Below are 20000 nucleotides of genomic sequence, written 5' to 3' on the forward strand. Positions count from 1 at the left end.
TGTCATTAATTAGACGCCAAATGAATATGAAGGAGCGGGGTTTGCTGCACAAACCTGGGGCTTTTTCCGGCATGTTTTGCAACGGCGAGCATGAAAAATCTCGGCTTTCCAGGCTGACGAAGAACTTCCAATCGACTTTGTCGTCTGTGTGAATCATAGGTGGCGAGAGGCGACCGCTGCATGCCATCCATGATGACGATGGCTCCATCGGGCAGTTTTCCCTGGTGGGGAGCGCAGTTCAGTGCAAGTGTCCTCCGTCCCTTTGCTTTGCATGACGTATTGATTTTTCGAACGTGCCCTCATGTCTCTGGTTAATGAAAGACTGTCCGTGGGAATGGAGGCCCTTAGCGCTCACCGAGTTCTCTCAAGGCAGCGATGTGTGAACGATTGGAGGCATCTCAGCTGATTCGCTTGACAGGTCATCAGAGTCGTCACGATTCTAAATTCAGGTATTTTAGCTCAACGACTCTCAGCTGATTAAAGGGTAGTCATCAGTAGTTCAGGGTAAAATGATTCACTTTTAGTAAAAGTCTGCCAGTTTTAACAGCACATAATCAAACCAGGCATTTTTGAAGTGAGGCCTGGCGTTCTAACATTCAAATTCTGTTCCGTAATTCTCATCCCGTGTAAATAACGATGGTCTTGTCGTCAAATAGCTCAGAGGAAGTCAAATTCTTCCTCTCATTTGATATTTGGTTAATCTACACACACACATACACTCACACTCAACACACACACACACACTTAACACACACACACACACACATATATATATATATATATATATATATATATATATATATATATATATATATATATATATATATATATGTGTGTGTGTGTGTGTGTGTGTGTGTATAATTAGACATCTCTTACAAGAGGTGGGTTTAGAGAGGGAAAAAGGTTCAGTACCGCATTGAAGTTTTGTCCACCGAACATTAACACAGAAGGCTCACCAGAAGAACATCAAACCCCGCACACAACCTACGCCCATTCACCTCTGTTTTGCACAAACTTTCGCTTCCTTGATACTGAAGTGAAAGAAGCACTGTTCCAGCGCTTCTTTCACTTCATTGACTTAGTCTTTCTGCGTTTTCTCCTGGTTGTTCATAAAATCGCTTCAGAATATTATTCTCCATTCTCTCTGCACTTCCAAAACCCTCTGGTCCAACTTCATACTCAGGCTACCTTTGCCCACTTGGCGGAATCTCCACGTTTCTCTCCCATTCAGCATTTATGACCCCCACAAACACTTCATTAACTGTTCATCTCAAGAGCTTCAATTTCTCATTCAGCATCCAAAGTTCATTTTCAAAAAAAAAAGGAAAATTGGCTCAACAATCCCCGTGAGCTTCTGCCTTGACTCCCGTGGACATTTTAAATCTCCACCCACCAGCTGTCATTTGCACACACACCTTAGTACTTCGCCTATAACGAGGCTCCGCCCCTTCTCTTATCCTACTATTATCCCACCTGGTTTGTTTCTTTCTAAATAACAATTCAAATCATCTTCAATTTTTGCACAGTCCATATTGACTTTTGGAGCCCATCTATCAAGATTCCATCGACCCTCATAACGTTTGTTCTGATTTACTCTTGGCTTCCTTTTGTGACAAGTACTTTCACACACTCTTTAGTTTCTCTTCACAATTCCCAGTCAGTACTGTATTGTCTGTGTCTGCAATGATCAGCCATTCCATCCTACATCTTTGGTTAATTTTCTCATCCCACTGCTTGACTCCCTCATTTGGTGTGTTCTGATTTCCTGCACGACTCCGCCCACAGAATATGAAAGAGCCACAGAAACTCAACACATCCTTGTCCCTGGCTCAATTTTATACCGAGCCAGTTCTCGTTAACATATACAAACAATACATCATTACCATCATCACATATTATTGTAGCCTCACGTAGCGTTTTCCTCCCACGTTCAGGTTTCTTCATTGACTGTTTTTGTAACAAACACTTGAGGCACAAGACGGAGACTGCCACTTTGTAAAGCCACACTGTTCTTCCCCTGTCAGTCCTTCTGTCATCAGCTCTGCTTTCGCTTTCAAAATCGTACCATACGTCCTCCCTTGTAAAGGGTACAACCTTACGACTCTGTCATTTTCTCCTTTATTGCCTTTGGCCTTATTCAAAATAATTGATGCTTCGCTCACATGTCTTAGCTCGTGCAATAGTAGGCCCTCCAATACTATACTAGCTTTTTCTTCATTAAACCTTTCATCTCCTCATACCAACACCTGGTACTTTTATCCTCTTTTCCTAATACACACACATGATGTAATTATATATATATATATATATATATATACATATATATATATATATATATATATATATATATATATATGTGTGTGTGTGTGTGTGTGTGTGTGTGTGTGTGTTTGTATGTATGTATGTATACATAGATAGAGAGGTGAATAGACTTATTTTTCAACATGAAACCGTTTCCTCTAAGAAGGAAGGCTCCTAAGAAACAAGACATAGGGAAGTAACTCTCACTGGCAAAATGATATATGTACCTGTCTAAACAAAACATTGATCTCCTTATACCTCTTCACAGAAGGCTCACTAACACGCCGTCAAATACCCCTGCACCATTTACCCGTATCCCGCAGTGACTCGCAATTGCTTAATATTAAAAACTTCGTTCCATTTCTTAATATTTCACGCTTTCTCAGGCCACGTACTAAGCAGAGAGAGAGAGAGAGAGCGGGTGTGTTGGTGGTGTTGGTGGGAGGTAGTGGGTTGAGGTAACTACTAATCCTGTTTATTTGTCTTGAATGACTAGTGCGTTCAGTTCGTTTGATGATTCGATCCCGAACGAGCAGAAAGCCCTAGGGCAGAACCGAGATCACGAGAGGTGAAAGCCTTTCACAAATGATTATTGTTAGGTCGCCTATAGTATTTATACTCGTATTCTTCTCGAGCGTAAAGCTCCTTTCAGTCATTTCTCCAGTAGTACGTGTGGATTGTAGGCTTATACCTTTTCTAAAAGGATCGACTCTCTCTCTCTCTCTCTCTCTCTCTCTCTCTCTCTCTCTCTCTCTCTCTCATCCGATGCATTGCTTATAGTTAGTTTCAGCAGGTCTTTCGTATTTTTCATTGCCTTCCCCTTTCTCAAAATAAATAAATAAATAAAAAAATGCTATAAAATAGATAAATAAAAGTAAAAAAATGATATATGTACACGTAAGCAGAGGCTCAGTAAAAATAGTTTGTATGTAAATACGAGAATACGTGTGTATCCTCGCTCACCTGCATACAGATAAGTGAATATTTAGGTATTATGAAGTATGATATTGATTTTTAAAAAATAATGTGGTAACTTTGGAGGTGCATTTTTTAACTACTAAAACTGTCTCAAATATCTAGTATTTCTCCGCACTAATTGGAGGCGACTGTATTATCATAACCTAATTGTTTTCTTCTTCTTGCCTCATTTTTCGACACAAAGACCTCGGTTTGCCCGTCCACTGGACCTACGTCAGGGAGGTATAAAAACAAAGTATTTTCGCTGACCTACTTTGCCCATTGCCGGCTGAAGGTACGTTTCGTGGCGAGATACTGCAGTACGCTCTCTCTCTCTCTCTCTCTCTCTCTCTCTCTCTCTCTCTCTCTCTCTCCTCTCTCTCTCTCTCCTATTTATTAGTGTTTTGTGATTTTATAGAGTGAATTAAACTTGACTGGAATAAGGTTAATTTGGAGATAAGCATGTGGAGATACTGGTATAGACTCATTTTATGTACCGTTGATGTGAGCGAATTCAGTCTTGTTCTGATTGGATGATCAATTTCGACATTCGTTCATTGTTGGGACGGAGGATCACATTCCAAGGGTTTTCAGTCAGTTGCTAAAGAAGTTTCACTTGGAGGGACCCGAGTCTCTTTGATTGAGATTTCAGCGCAAGTGAAAGATAAACTTCCCGAGTCTCCCCAGGGGAGTCGTCGTAAGGCGAGCTCCTTTAGGAGTGATCTCGGAGGCTTTTATTGCAACATTTTAATCGCAGTTCTTCCAGTACTGAGAGGCAGGTGCCGGGAGCTTTCGCAAGCGAGCGAGAGCATTTGACGGAGGAAGGTGCATAAATGAAGTGTACAATGGATGAATTTAGTTTTCTCGAACGAGGACACAATTCCATGGGATTTATTCATCCGTCTTTTTCCTGTCTCTTGGTCTCTTATTATTCATTATTATTTTATTATTATTTATTTATTTTTTTTTTTGCTTCAGGCTGGAGTGTTTAAGGATATTAGGTTACCCGTCCCGGTTGTCTGCCCTATTAACAAAATGTAGTAAGTGACAGTTTTGTGTTAAGCTATTTTTTCTTTCTTTCTTTCTTTTTACGAAGACCAAGTCACTTTTTTCACTTTTTTTTATTTAGGATTCTTTGTTTTCAGCCTTCTGAGAATCCGCTGGCCTTTTGGAGAGCTAGAAATGTAGCCTACTCTTCGCTTTAACTTTCGGAACATTGTGAAGCTTTAAATCTCTAGTGTTGTCATTGTAGATTGGTTCTTTGTCTTCATCTTTGTTAAAGATGCTGGAGGAGACATGATTCTCTACTGGGTTGGTTGAGATGAAGCCATCCTGATGATGATGCCAGTACGGACCTTTGCCTGCATGTAAGTAGGGGAAGGTGTCCAAGCGAATATAAGGCGTGGTATGGATTCTGCTTTTTGCCCCTAGATCTGCGGCGGTATTGCTTCTTATTCAGAATGACCTCAAAGATATAATTACAGACTTAAATAAAAATGAGTTGGCTTAGAGGTATTTTCTTTGTATATGTATGTTTAATATGTTTTGTGAATAAATTTTTGTTTACCAAAGATCTGAATGTGGTCAGCTGTCGCCCTGTATAATCCTTTAATTGTCTTGTCCTTGTGTCTGAGCAGTTGGACTTAATCTTTTTGTTCTTAAATTGTACCCATGTTTATGCTTGTTTGCAAAGGTTACTCATTCTCCAGGTGTGTTGGATTCTAGGTACTAATCTCATTATAATCCCTGTCAGTTATACGACCTTTCCTGTACTCTCAGTTTCTCATGTAAGTCAGTTTGTCTGCTGAGTAAAGGACGATGAGTCGAAAGATCTTGCAGAAACTCCGTTGTTTATCTTTCCTTCGTGGCGTATACCTTTATTTATGGATTTATCACGTTCCAAACTTTCGTGATTCAGTTATACAAATACTGCCAAATATGCCTACACACAGGGAACGGGATTCACGTTTCACTGAGTACTGACTGAGTCCCTACTGGAAGCATTTCAGAAACAGTGCGTAAGACTACTTGCAACCAAGTATGACTGATGTGTTTACTCAAGCAGCAAAGATGCAGGAAGTATGACTGAATAAGTTCTACTTGCAGTCAAGAGACAGAACATATGACTGTATTAGGTGTTCCATGTAGCCAAGAGGCAGGAGGAGGTATAACTGAATAGGCTGTACATGTTCTCAGGAGATATAAGGAATGAATGACGAGGTTCTACTGGAAGTCAAGTGATGAGAAGGACGACTGATGAAGACGACGCGCATTGAAGTGTCAGGAAGCTTTGCTGATCAAGTACCAATTTCTGTCGAGTGTGACCGACTAGATATTACTTGAAGTCAACAAATCGGAAGTATACTGTTTACGGTCTGCAGGCAGTCAGGAAACACGAAGTATGACTGACAAGGCACTACTTATACATTCAAGAGATACAACGTTTGACTTGATGGATTCTTCATGCAGTCAAAAGATGGGTAGTATAATCGTGAGTGAAATATGAAGGAGATATCGACGTACTTTTAGCCAACTGTAGCTGAAAAAGCAGGAAAGACAGACTGCCGTTGAATTAACCCCGTATTCAGCTTTTTAAAAAAGGACGAAAAATCAAAAGGCAACTTATTTTCTATTTTTATTGTTATTGTTTATTCTTATTTTGTAGGTGAAACCTATCCACGTGGAACAAGAACACCAAAGGACCCAACTGACTTAAGATTCAAGCTTCCAGAGAATGTTGGTTTCAGCCTCCGACCGCAGACCCAACACTGCAGCAGTTACTGTTCATGATACAGAGCCAGTGATTTTTCAACACCCTTGGGGAGGTACGAACCCGCGACATTTGCGTGGCCACAACACTAACCACACAATGCCAGTGGATAACTGAGAATACTTTGGAAATTCTAAAAATCTTGAGGAAATAGATTTTATGTTGACTTAATTGCAGTTGCCCGTATGGCCAATAATATTATTTCGCTTAAACTCTCAGGAAATAAGATGTCTGGAAGACCAAATTTCACTTAAATCTAGGAAGTGTTTCAGAAAAGCCGACAAACCGTATATATCTCAAAGAATTTTGTGTGTTTTGTTACTAAAAAAAATGTTTCTAGAATTACCTTTCACCGTCTCTCTCGAGGTCCTGCAAAACTAAGGGGATTAAGCTGTCTGTCTCATTTGTATTTCAATTAAAACTGGAAAAAAGGGAGTGAAGGCGAAGGGCTCAGGACTTCCAGAAGTGCCTGGTTCTTTCCAAAGAAACTTTCTGCCCTTTTCTTGTCCCAGTCCAAAGAAAACGGAAAAGAAACTCCAGTGACGCTTCAGGGTTGACAGAAAACTTCTTGGAGGAGCGAAAGCTTCACGAATCTGGAAATTAGATTTCTGTACTTAGAGCACAAACACCGTGAGTAACTTCTCAATGTGGAGGAAATGGACGTCTTTACTTTTTAACAGTGACACGTTGAGATAAATGAATCCTTTTGTCTGGTTCATATGTCGATGTACGTTTATACATACATACATACATAGTACACACACACACACACACACAACAACACATATATAATATATATATATATATATATATATATATACATATATATATATGTGTATATATAAGTAGATTCTACTTATATATACATATGTGTGTACACACACACACACACACACACACACACACACATATATATATATATATATATATATATATATATATATATATATATATATGTGTGTGTGTGTGTGTGTGTGTGTGTGTGTACACACATATGTATATATAAGTAGAATCTACTGGTCACTTTTTTACCAGATACATATGCAACTGTGATAGCCACAATGTCCTCTTAACTTTTTTAATTCTTTGCTCCTTTTTGGATGCGCTTGTTACTACAAAGCCTGAAGATCCAAATTTCTTTGAACTTGGATCTTCAGACTTTGTAGTGACAAGCGTATCCAAAAAAGAGCAAAGAATTCAAGAAGAAAAGCGGGCATTGTGGCTATTACAATTACAAATATGTATATGTATATATATGTGTCTTGTACATATGTGTTATATATATATATATATATATATATATATATACATATATATACATATATATAAATAAATGTATGTATATGTATATTTGTATATATACACACACATATATATATAATACATTTTAATATATATATATATATTATTAATATATTATATTATATAATTATATATGTTGTGTGTGTGGTGTGGTGTGTGTGTATATATGTGTGATATATATATATATATATACATATATATATATATATATATATATATATATATATATATATTAAACGAAATTTTCAAACTTTCATATATTGGCAGCAAATAACTCATTAACGATGAATCCGGTATACCGTAGGAACAACTCCCCACCCCCCTCTCCCCAAAGGAATGCTTTGTGCTCAGTGTATCTGCCAAGCCAAACCACAGTTCGAAGCTATGAATTGATTTCGGCTCTGTGTTGTGTGCTGCGCTGTACTTAATAAGTATGATAGATTCTCAGTGATTTTGCGCACGGCATGCAAGTATACTGTCAAATACAAAATCCCATTAATATCCACTTATCTGGGACTAGGTTACACCTAAAGAGCATTGTATTTGAATAAGAAGGCACTTCGAAAGGAAAGTGAATTGTATATGGAATTAGCTATTTGTTGCTTAATTGCTTTTGTGGCCAATGAGCTCTGGGGGACCTTGTGGGAACAACCTCACTGAAAAATTGCTTGATTCACCTGGTTTCGATAACTTAAGATCACGAAGCAGTTAACCGTGACAAGTCTATTTTAGCATCATGCTGGCATGGTGGGGGGGGGGGGGGGGGGGTGGGGGGGGGGGGGGGGGGAGGCAAAGATGGTTTGGCGAGCGAAGCGAGCCGATTCAGCTGGTTTTCTATTTATTATTTTTAGCTATTTTATGTGTTTGTTGAAGCGACATGAGCAGGTATTTCAGCAAAAATTATATACTCCTACTACTGTTTATTTATCTCATCATCACTGGTAGCTATTTATCGTAGACAGACAAGGATCAAGGAACATAATATTCCCGAGAAATTTCATATATTTATGATTGTACATTTAAAAAGAAAGCATGTCGTTACTTCTTGGGGCTTGGGGGATGGTAAAGGGGGCAATTTGAGGCTGGGGGGGGGGGATGGTAACTTGAGTTTTTGGGGGTGGGAGGCAGTTGCCCTACCAAGCCGCCCTGCCCCCAAATGACGCCCTTGCATGCTGGAAACATACACTGATCTCTGGAAATTTGTAATCTAAGTTGATAAGCTGGTTGATATAGTGGCGATAAAAATCACTGGCTCTGTATCATGATCAGTTGCTGCTTCAGTGTGGGGTCTGCCGTTGGTGGTTGAAACTAACATTCTTTGGAAGCTTGAATTTCAGTTCAATGGCCCCTTTGGTGTGCTTGTTCCTTGTGAATAGGTTTCATCCACTGCAGTAATAATAATAATAATAATAATAATAATAATAATAATAATATAATAATAATAATAATAATAATAATAATAATAATAGAAGTACAAGAAGTAATACGGAAGCCACCAAAGCAGCAATAAAACTGTTGCGCTTTGAAGTCTCCACGCCTTGACAGACAGCAATCAACTTGGCCCGGGAAAGTACCTGCATATCAGCGAGCAAATCAATATGAGCAAAACAAAGGGAAGTTCCTAAACAGCCTGTGTCACTCCGTCATAGAATTCACTCCCGTCATTTATTCATGTGAGAGATCTCCCTCCAGAACGAGGAACGTACGAAATCAATAATGAGGGGTGTATAAGATCTAAGTTTCGTTTAAAGTATGCCTTCTCCCTCGAAGAGATATCATGGCCGATTTAGTGGCCATAGCCTAATCCTTTCTCCTTTTTCGCTTCTTCGTGGAGAATTCAGTTTGCAGTGTCTCTGATTAGCTGTCTGCTGGGTTGTTTATCTTTCAGCAGTTCTACTATTACTGTTATTATTATTAGTATTGTTATTATTAGAGGAAGAAGAAGAAGAAGAGCTCTGTTCATCTTGAACAAGCCCACAGGGGGCTTGAAATTCAAGCTTCCAAAGAATAGGGTGTTCATTTGAAAGGAGTGATAGGAAGTAGTTGGAAATACAGAAAGAGGAGACCAGTTTTTAGAAAAGAAAAAATTAATGGGCAAAGTAATGAATAAATGGATACAAATGTAAGTAAATGATTGGAATAGAAGGAGAATTGTTTTAAGATAGTAATGCGTTTCTTCTTCGCTTGAACTTTTGAAGTTCCAGTTGCACAACATCCTCAGGGAGGCTGTTTCTCTGCCCAACAGTGTGAGGAATAAAGGACCTCAGGAACTGAGAAGTTCGACAGTAAAGCACACTTCCTACATATTGGTGCTTCTGCTGTTCAGTGAATTTGGTCGCTTCCGACTGGAAAAGAGGATCGCGGATCAATCGTGAAAGTGAGAGGTCTCTTTTGAAATACAACTTATGAAAAACTGACAAAACAAGAGACCATCCGTCAGTGGTCCAAGTTACAGCCGCAAGTATCGTGAAACGGTAACCTACCACCACGAACCACTCTATCTTAAAGAGATCAATCTTTGGCAGAATCATACATCCACACTTGGGAAGTATTCTGGTAAAGGGAGTACAAATGACCTAAAATAGTTTGCACTGATTTCATCAAATATGTTAACATATGAGGCCTTACGAACAATACCGAACTTTTTTTTGTCTGTCTCCAAAGTAAGATGTGAGTCAAAAGTTACACCAAAAGTAGTTGAAGCGTCAGACTCATTCAGCAGATTGCCTTCCTCCTGCTTTTATAGCAATACTAGTAGTTATGTGTGTGGATAAGGATGTGCAAATGAGTCCTACAACAATATTAATTTACAGACTTCTGGGCTACTCGACAAAATATCTTCCTGTCACTTCACTCTCAATATTAGTCTCTTCATATACTCCTTGCAGCTGACCTTCAAATTTTCAGATACGAGATTTTAGAACCTCTCTCATGCAAAGGCAGCAATATTCATGCAATTCGTGCTGGCGTTATTTGTATTGCTGTAATCTACATATATTTCATAAGACTTTTACTTATGTGCAGTTCAACTCCAACTGGTTTTGACAACGGACCCATTGTATGTATAACTCAGTAAACGTAACGTAAACAGTAATGAATGGTAAAACATTCTCTGTTTTAAGAACTTGTCTGTCTGTCCTGGACTGTTACTGCAGTTTCTTCTCATTTAAGTTTAGACTTGGACACGTCCATGGCAGAAGGTTCTCTAGAAGGATTCCAGACACTGTATTTCCTGTTTGAGCCTCGTCCGAGGGTTTTTGTGAAGGTTTCAAGCGTCGTCGTTCTGTTCCTTCGGTCGCTTCGGAGCAACAAATCCAACAAAACAAGCAAAGGGAGGCTGATGTTATAAGACAAATGTTCCTGATTAGTTTGTCCGCGACACAGATAACACGGGATCGTCAGTCTCTCGTTACCATGGTGTTGAATAATGCCTTCAATCTCTTATTAGTTAAGCATAGCCTGATGGACACAGAAAAAACTGGTGCCATAAACCATACAGCAAAACCTGATAATGACGGAGTCTGCTTTTCCAACCATGGAAACATCACTTGCTTGGCTGTCTAATTATACATATAAGTCCAGTAGAGTGCACATCCTAATGTGTGGGTAGTTACGGTTGGCAGGAGTGAAAGTCTGTTGCGCTACGGCCTTTAGTGAAGTTAATCAATAGCAAACTTTGGATTACGCTGGCCTCCATTGCACTGTGACTAGCGAAGGTCCATCTGTGATTATCGTAGCCTAGCTAAGTCTCCTACCATCCAGTGAGCGTGCATCTAATAAGAGAAATCAACTTCTCAAGTCTGTCTAAACATGGAGGTCTGGAATGAGAAAAAGAAAAGAAAATGACCCTATTCTCTGCAGAGAGAGAGAGAGAGAGAGAGAGAGAGAGAGAGAGAGAGAGAGAGAGAGAGAGAGAGAGAATGGGCATTCTGGGATCCTGCAAAGTTATAGAGAGAGAGAGGGAGAGAGAGAGAAGAGAGAGAATGGGCAAATTCTGGGACAGGGAGGGAGGAAGAGAGAAGAGAGAGAATGGGCATTCTGGGATCCTGCAAAGTTATCACTGTTTGCATAACATTGAACGTGACAGGTTCTGCGGTAATCTGTCCTCAGGAACTCGGTACCAGGTGGTCTTTCGTTCAGATGACGAATTGTGGAGCAGTACCAAACAGCCCTTCATCACCAGCGAATGTCGGGGATGGTAGCCGAGGTCTGGTGCTTGTTAGAGGTCTTGATGAAGGAAGATCTTGTTTCACACATTCATTGCAAATGTGATGAATCGAGTGAAAAATTCATTCTAATTTGACGAATGCATTTATCCTTAAATTTTATTCAATATCATGATTATTTACTCTTCTTGCATCGTTGCTAATTATTTTAAAGTACATTACGTTTACTGTCTCTGAGCCTTAAATCCTGTGCTTTGTGTAAAGAGACTTTTGTGAAGTGTGGCAGTTGCACTTCGCTTCTGACTTGACGACCTGTTTGGTTGCCTTTGATCATTTGCTTCCCCAAAGGGGACTCCTGTTTATTGTGACGTGGCCTGAGAGGTAAGGACGGCCCAACTTGGGCTATTTAGACTTCTCTGATATTGTCAACAATCTGTTTCAGATTGAGATCTTACCAAATTATTATTGAATCATGGCTAGTAAGGTCATTAAAAAGGGTGCATTGTCTCTCACCGGAATATTGGCGTGACAAATTCTTTTTTTTCCGCAAAGGTGGCAATGCTGCTGGCTTCCATCAGTAAGGGAATCACTGCCATGTCATTAAGTACTCCCAAATCTGCTCACATTTCACATCACTAACTTCAACTGCACAATGACGAGTTATGTGACTAAGTATGTGGGCAAATTAACGTCTGAAATACCATTCCAGCAAGATTCCAACATTAGGAAATTTCGGAGAACGGCAGCCGAAATAAGAGTAGGTTATACAGGAATCCCTCAGACTTACCAGCCCTGAGAGCCTTTTAACAGCCAGTAAATGTTAATTGCTTGCGGAATTCTCCTGAGTTGGAAAGCGCTCTTTCTTTGTTCCCTGAGTAAACATAAAATTGTACTGGTTCCCATTATTTTCCTGGTGATTCTTTATTACTAATTTTTTAAAAATTTTATTTAGATTTTCCAGGCAAAATGTGAGCACTTGTTAAATGAATTCGATCCGCGCAATGCAGAGTTGATTTACTGGGCTATGAAAAGTTATACAGCTGCCATCTGATCGTTACGGAGCAATATTCCTCAATCCGAATCTGGTACTATTCTTCCTATTCAACCTTCTGTCTCAGACAATTCCAGTTGAGAAATTACATCAAATTCCCTAATTTCTTTACTTCAACTTCCTCAAAAGAATCCTTAACCCATACCTTGCATAGGAGAAGCTCTTTTGGTGACTTGATGGAGAAAGATATTCTTGTTATGCCAGACTTATTGTTAGTCCCTTTCCTAAAGACATCTTTCGTTGTCATGGGATGGTGGACGGTGAGTGACTTCCAACTTACTTGAAAAAAGCTCACGGAGGCTATATGATTATGAGGTTAATACCACATTTGTTCAAATATTGCCTCGAATTCATCCAATTATTTGGAGGATTCTTCCCCAGGCTCGTCTAAAGAAATTGTCAGCGATAAAATAGAACTTCCTGGAATATTAGGGGGAAAATCCAAAAGGAGGAAGCAGAAATTCGGACTCAAAGAGAATCAGTTAACTCACGAATGTAGTCAGTTTTATTGGCAGAACAGCTTTTCCAAATTGGGATTCTTGGCCAGTCTCTTAACAAGCCCCTCTGGGCTTTGGATGACCTATTTGAATTCCGGTTTGATTTCTGAATGATTCGGTTTGGTTTTTGAATGATACCGAAGAAACCATTTCTCAGGGTTAAAGCCATGTCCCAGACAGAATTTAACAACAATTATTGCTACATGAAAAACAGACAGTTTTATTTATCACTAAAATTCATTCTTTCTGCAAAAGAATTCCATTTACATAACCCCAGATAGCTATGACAACTAGCGTCTAATATGGTATATCTCGGTGATTACGGTAGATCAACTTTATTCGGCGCATAATGGGCCTTATTAACTGTTGAACTACGATCTTCATCCGATAGCAGGACCACATCTGCATCAGATGAAGCCATCGGCTTCAAGAAAACAAATGTCAATGAACATGAACTAAAAAAAGCAGAAAATCGTTAGGAGTCAAGTACTGTTCACGATGTTTAATTCACAGAAAAGTTATCAGCGGGAGATCCCTTTTTGTAAAGAAAAAAATAGGACCAGCTTAATAAAAGAGAAACAAATGTAAACCTACCTTGCTCGCATTGACAGACTTACAGAAATGCAATCATTCCCATCGTAATCAAAAGCTGGTTCGCAAGTCGGAGAACCTGCTGGGAATTTTGTGGTCGAAGTAAAGCAGATTCCTCCAATTTACAGACTGGCTCTCAAAATGGTTTCAGCCTCGGCATATACGGTACTGATCATGTTAATACGTCTAAGGCCAAAACGTTATCAAATGGGTGACATTTCCTTATTAGGCTCCAAGTCAAGCCAAGGTACCTTTCCTGTTTTTCGAGAAAGAAAATTTAAATCAAGGACAAATCCTAGCACCTTACAAAAAAAAAAAATAATATGACGAATGCTTGGAATTAATCCTAACACCAGATCCTTTGGCCCAAGAGCACCTTGTAACATCCACTTTTACAAGCTGATCAATATTAAACTTCTCTGTTATGGAGGCGTTTAAAGCCGTGCAATTCGAGGCCGGTTACAGCTCGTGAATCTGTGAAAAAGTACTTGTATTCTGATGAGGCTTTAGCTCCATATGATTATTTCATAATTCGGGGGATCAGAAAATTGTTGTATTTGGACACCAATACAAGTCCATCGCTTATGGAGTTAGACTGAATCTAATCATTTATCAAGTCCTCTTAGGGAGACACCCGAAACCTAAGCCCAATATTTGGTGTTCCTCAGACTCTTAATAGCATCTTATTGCATCAAGTTACCTTTTCTTGATGTATATCAAAACATCTTTCGATAGAAATCTAAGGGCAATGTTTTGCATTCTTACTTTCACTGAAGCCACAAGAAGTCTGCTGTCAACTGTGGATTCCTATTTACACGTTCTACTACAGACCTCAGTGCTGCTTGTTGACATACCACAGGTAGTAAGACCACATACGATTTTGGGTTTTTCTGTTCATGGACAGTGAACCAAGCAGTAGTGCATTAGCGTTCGTGACGAACTGATAGGCATTGGGAACCTGTTTCTATAATTCTGTCTGTCTCTCAAGAAGCTGAAGCTGCCTTTCCGTCAGTTTGTATGGTTAATGAAGTTTGGTTGTGGTCGAGAGGATGGATGGTATTTTTATGTGCAACCGTCATGCTTTGTAAGAGAGGAAGTTTCAAGATCACCTGGATTAGCCTAGGCTATAGAGAAAGAGAGGTCAATTCGTCTTGTTTTTTTCATTGTGGTTTCAACCCTTAACCCCATTTTAATTGCAGCACTACCATCTTCTGCAAGAAACATTTGATGAAAATAGAAGCAATTCCTGTAGATTCTGCATCATTTAAACGAAATCCACAATTGTTTAACTGTATTCGTCGGTCATAAACTTTCGGCCAGTGCTGATTCTTTTAGAGAAGTTTCAACTTTCTTTAATTTACCAAACATGAGTGAAATGATTTTGAAAACTCATGGAAACGGAAAAATCCAAAGCAATATCTAGGGCGCCAAATATTATACATAGACATTCCCGGAAGAATGCGCAAACATTGCTGGCACCAAAGAAAATAATAAATAAATGAATAAATAAGTAAATTGTCAGCGCCGCTGAACATTATCTTGGTTCACTGCCGAATCTGTGAAAGTGAGAGAATTTCAACAGCCAGAAGTATTCCTGAAAACGGCGAATACCACAGATATGGGTCATGATATCGCCAAGCAAGCTTACAGTGTATCACCAAATCTCTCGCAAACCTCCTTTCCGGAACTACGATTCCAGACACTGGTGTTAATGACTACCAAGACAAAGCTCGTTAGAATGGTTCAGTCAAGCGTTGACGTGCAAGGTGAGATGATGGTCGTCTCAGTAGGATCGAATCAGTGTTGCCAACTGTAGGGTAATTGCCCCACACGTAGGGTAAAATGGGCAAAATCTTAGACAGTAGGGCAATATTTTCAAGTGTAGGGTAATTGTAACAAGGTAGGTTTAGATCAGTGTGCTTATTAGTATTCATGATATTGCATGTAGACATAATCTAAAGATTTATTTATTATCACAGCCGCAGAATGTTGGAGTCATTTTCAGTTATGTAGGTTAATTTCTCACCTCCTGTAGGGGGCGTAGGGTTAGAGGGGTTGGCATCAATGGATCGAATAGTGAATGACAAACGGCCGCCGCAGACTTAGTACGCTAGGCTCTAGGCTCAGTATGTCTTGCAAAAAGTTGCTTATTGTGCAGACCTTCGATAGTTGCCTCTTGAAAAGTAAGTAAGAGTTCAGATATAGATGGATAAATACATTAATAACAGGGGGATTGAGGTACCTTAAGAATATTCGCAAGTCTCAACGATCCAACGTGAAAGATAAATCTTAGAGCTAATCGTTATTTTATGTCTACGAGCTTGTTGCCACTCCGGTCCACAAAAGTTTGCACATCGTGGAGGTATTTCTTGGCAGTTTCGTTAAATTCAAGAGTAAAGGCAGCTCTCCTCCTCAAGTCTGGACTGATTCAAGTGCTGATGTCTGTCGGGTTGGACTTTTTTTGCCGCGGAATTTGTTTCAAATTATATATAATGATAAAAAAAAAAACATTTTCCACCTCCTTCGTACACGCTTCTTCAGTGGATATTGCCAATTTTGTGGTGGGAATTACTCTTTAGTTTTCTGTAAAAGAAAACCATTGAGATGGCTGTTTGTCTGTCCGTCCACACTTTTCTGTCCTCCCCCAGGTCTTAAAAACTATTGAGGCTAGAGGGCTGCAAACTGATGCATATGTTGATCATCCCCCCTCCAATCATCAGACATACCAAATTGCAGCCCTCTGGCCTTAGTCATTTTTATTTTATTCAAGTTAAAGTTAGCCATGCTGGTGCTCCTGGGAAGGGTGTAAGACAGGCCACCACCAGGCCGTGGCTGAAGGTTTCATGGACCGCGGCTCTTACAGCATTATACACTGTAAAGAAAACTCGATTGCGCCGAAGAAACTTCGGTGCATTGTTTATTTGTTTCAGTTTGAATTGACTTGTTCACTGCTAACCACCACTTCATTTCCAGGCGACTGCTAAGATCTCACAGGATCTTAGACTCGCAGACTTTGGTGGCATTGTTTTCATTTCTGAGCCTTTGACTTCATGAGTTCATCCTGGTGTCTGAAGATTCCAGGGTGGACTGGAGGAACAGACAGAAAAAAAAGGTGTCAATGAAAGATGCTTCTTTGATGAAAAGGTTTTACATTAGCAAGGGAAATGAAGGCCATTACTTCTTACGCCTTGTTCAAACTTGCCTTAACTGGCTCCATGGGGAACTACTATGATACATTACGTGATCCCATTTTTCCAAAACAAATATGCAATACCTTCCAAGGGCGGATAACGGGATAACGACCTTTTGAGACTCATCATGCTTGTAACGGAGAACTTTGAGGAAAAAGTTAAAAGCTTTCTTATGCACTGATTGTTGTGCAAATGCGGTGTTGAATACCAAAGGTTATTACGGATTCCAACAGCGCATTAACCGACGAACTACGTCAAGAAATGTACTTATGATCCTGATATCACGGTTACGTACTGGTTGTAATTTTCCCCAGTCTGTAATTCGTATAATGACAGTGACTGGACCTCTAGCCTCTTTACTTGTTGATTTGGTATTGATCAGCTTTTGCATCGGTGGCCTCAGCTTTGACGTGGAAATGTGCTAAATTTGTTGCCTAGTATCCAAATATTTTGCTTATTCCTTGTCCGTTCAAAGCAATACCTCCCTTTGTATGCCTTAGCATGCTGACTTACCCATTGCTGACAAATCAGGATCCTCTTTCATCTATAAAAATCCCAAGGATAGAACTGCGACGTGACACTGAACTCCAAACGTCCCATCCACAGATCTCAGGGTGCTTGTTTCCACACAATACGTTTTGAAAAACAAAACCCTTCACCCCGTCTTATGTGGTGACAACATAACAGACAGACATTGCGAATTCCTTGGGCGCTGCTATATTGCTTGCCACAGAGGGGGTTTAGGATAAGTGGAATGATTTCATGGGAATGTCGCGTGGAAGACAGTTGTATATTGTTTGTCTCCAACTTTCTTTCTTCGCTTGCTAATCTATCTTTATTCATTTGTTACTTTCTACACTCTTGTTTCAAAAAAACATGGGCCTTCTGTTTTGAGCAGTTTGACCTTTTTAATAACGATGATAACAATAATAAATTGACCAATTTCAAGCTGACCACTCGCCAAGAGCAGCTGTAAATCAATAAACCCAAGAAATGTCCGTAATGTGGACGCAAAGTCTAATGTATTTCCTTCCAGAAATAACAGTGTGTAAGCTAACTTCCCAGATTCATTTATTACGACTGGAACTTGAATGCCAAAGGCTTCGTTAAAGACATCGTCACAAGAAGACATTTTTTGGCTTTTTCACCTCCTTCAGACTTAGCGCCAATTAGCTGACATGTTTGGCGAAAGGTGCAGGAAACCCTATATTCCAAAATGACCCATCTATCCTCTTCCAGACTTGTGGTTGAGCCAATGGGTCCAGCGCCCAAATAAACGTGAAGCTGTGTTTAACAAAATGATCAACTTTAACGATGACTTCGGCAACCTCTGCCAACAGTTCTATTGTGGGAAGGCTTTCATTCTCATAAAAACGTCTGTTCATTCTCCTTGATCATTCAAGGGCAACGGAGTGTTCCAATCAAAATGTTTGTCCTGTGATTTCGGCTTCAGTAAGTTTGCTCTAACAGACACATGGAATCCAATTTAGTCTTCCTGTGTTGGAATCCATAATCAGCTTAAAGATCTTCTTACTCATCAGCAGGTTTCATCTGCAAAAGCTCAAGTGGTTCATGTTTAATTCAAGTTTCTTCTGTCGTTCCTTGGTCATTGTGAAGGTTTCCGAAGCCTAATTATTGCCTGGTTGTTGAGCACCGGACGTTGGAAAATCAAGCTGTTAATGACGCCGCCTAAATTATAATTATCTGTGTCATCCCGGTTAGTTAGAGCAAGTCCAGAGGCCCACATCAGCCCCGTTATTCCCCTGAACACCTTCCCGTTGCGGCACAAGGAAGGCACCAGGCCTAAATCATCCTGGCAGAAAACATTTGACATTTCCGCAGCATTGGCTGTGTGAAGCGGCTCATGATTGAATGGAAACCAGATTGGGTTTTGATGCTCCTTTTGACTGGATTCTCCGACGCTCATTCGGCGTCCGCATCCGGATCTGGGATTTTCTTCTGAATCGTTTCATTTATTGCTCTCGTCACTCCTGTGAACCTGGGGAAAAGTGCGACGTCCATCTGTTTGCAAAGCGAAACCTAAGCGACATGACATTAAAATAACTACGCGAATCTCGTAGGTTTTCAATCTCTGGTGACCATTTCTGATTAGCTTCATCATTTCTTTATTTCATAGACAGCGGTATATTGGTATTCTACTCCAAGTTGCTGTTTGCAGTAATGTTTATCTAAAGTATCAGCCGATTGAATTTCCTAGTATTGTATAAAATACTATGTATACCCTGATATAATGATTATTCTATGCGTACCGCTGGTAGTCTACGGGTGATAAATGCTAGGTTTAACTATCACAGGATCTTAACCGAGCAACGTAATGTGATTAATATATGAACATTACAAAGCAATTGTGTATCTTCTCTGCTGTTGCTATCATTTTTGACGACAACATCCGCAGTTTTGTTTTAACCTACCAGAAAGGCGCTGCTAGTCCCATGACATGTATTAAAACACAGAATGCGGAAAATATTAATAACGTCTACTTATACGTATGAAACAAACCATAAAATAATGCCTTTATATGCAAAAATTATAGAGCAAAAGAAAACAGATGAGAGTTAAATTGAGATACACACTAAAAAAAAAACTTTTAAAGATATGACCGAGATGAGATAGCAAAGTCATCGCTCATTCAAGACAAGAAGACAAATAAAAGATAAGCGCCTCAGTGGCGTGATCGGTATGGTCTTGGCCTGCCACCTCGGTGGCTGCGAGTTCGATTCTCGGGCATTCCACTGACGGGTAAGAGATGTGTATTTCTGGTGATAGAAGTTCACTCTCGACGTGGTTCGGAAGTCACGTAAAGCCGTTGGTCCTGTTGCTGAATAACCACTGGTTCCATGCAACGTCAAGACACCATACAAACAAACCAATAAAAGATAGACGGTTGAAGGAATCAACACAAGATGGTTCATTCCAGGGTTTGAGATCATCAGGAATTTGGTCACCAAATGGCTTTTCTACTAAATTTGATACCTGGGATAATTGATCGGTCAAAAGAGCGGAAAGGGAAGAGGTTGTGGACCCCTACTGAATAAGAGGCTGGATTTATTTCTGTGCCGTTTATCCTTTGCTTTTAACTCTGGAATCGTATTATGGCAATAACTAAATGATCCTCAGTCTCTATTTGTCACTGCCACTGTCCCATTTTATTCA

At 39.8% G+C, this 20000-nt stretch overlaps 1 protein-coding gene across 17 annotated transcripts in view; it reads left to right on the forward strand.

Annotated features, from left to right (window-relative positions):
* Positions 1-20000, forward strand: part of LOC135213655 (cubilin-like) — a 244559-nt gene that overhangs the window by 97769 nt on the left and 126790 nt on the right. Inside the window, exon 1 of one of the 17 annotated variants that reach the window (XM_064247704.1) lies at positions 236-449. The exons of the other annotated variants lie outside the window; for them this stretch is intronic. The gene's annotated coding sequence lies outside the window, so the exon portion shown is untranslated. Of the gene's footprint in view, positions 1-235; positions 450-20000 lie in introns of those variants that run through there. 17 annotated transcript variants of the gene reach the window in all.

The sequence above is a fragment of the Macrobrachium nipponense genome, chromosome 43 (genome assembly GCF_015104395.2).
Source record: "Macrobrachium nipponense isolate FS-2020 chromosome 43, ASM1510439v2, whole genome shotgun sequence".
Lineage (NCBI taxonomy): Eukaryota > Metazoa > Arthropoda > Malacostraca > Decapoda > Palaemonidae > Macrobrachium > Macrobrachium nipponense.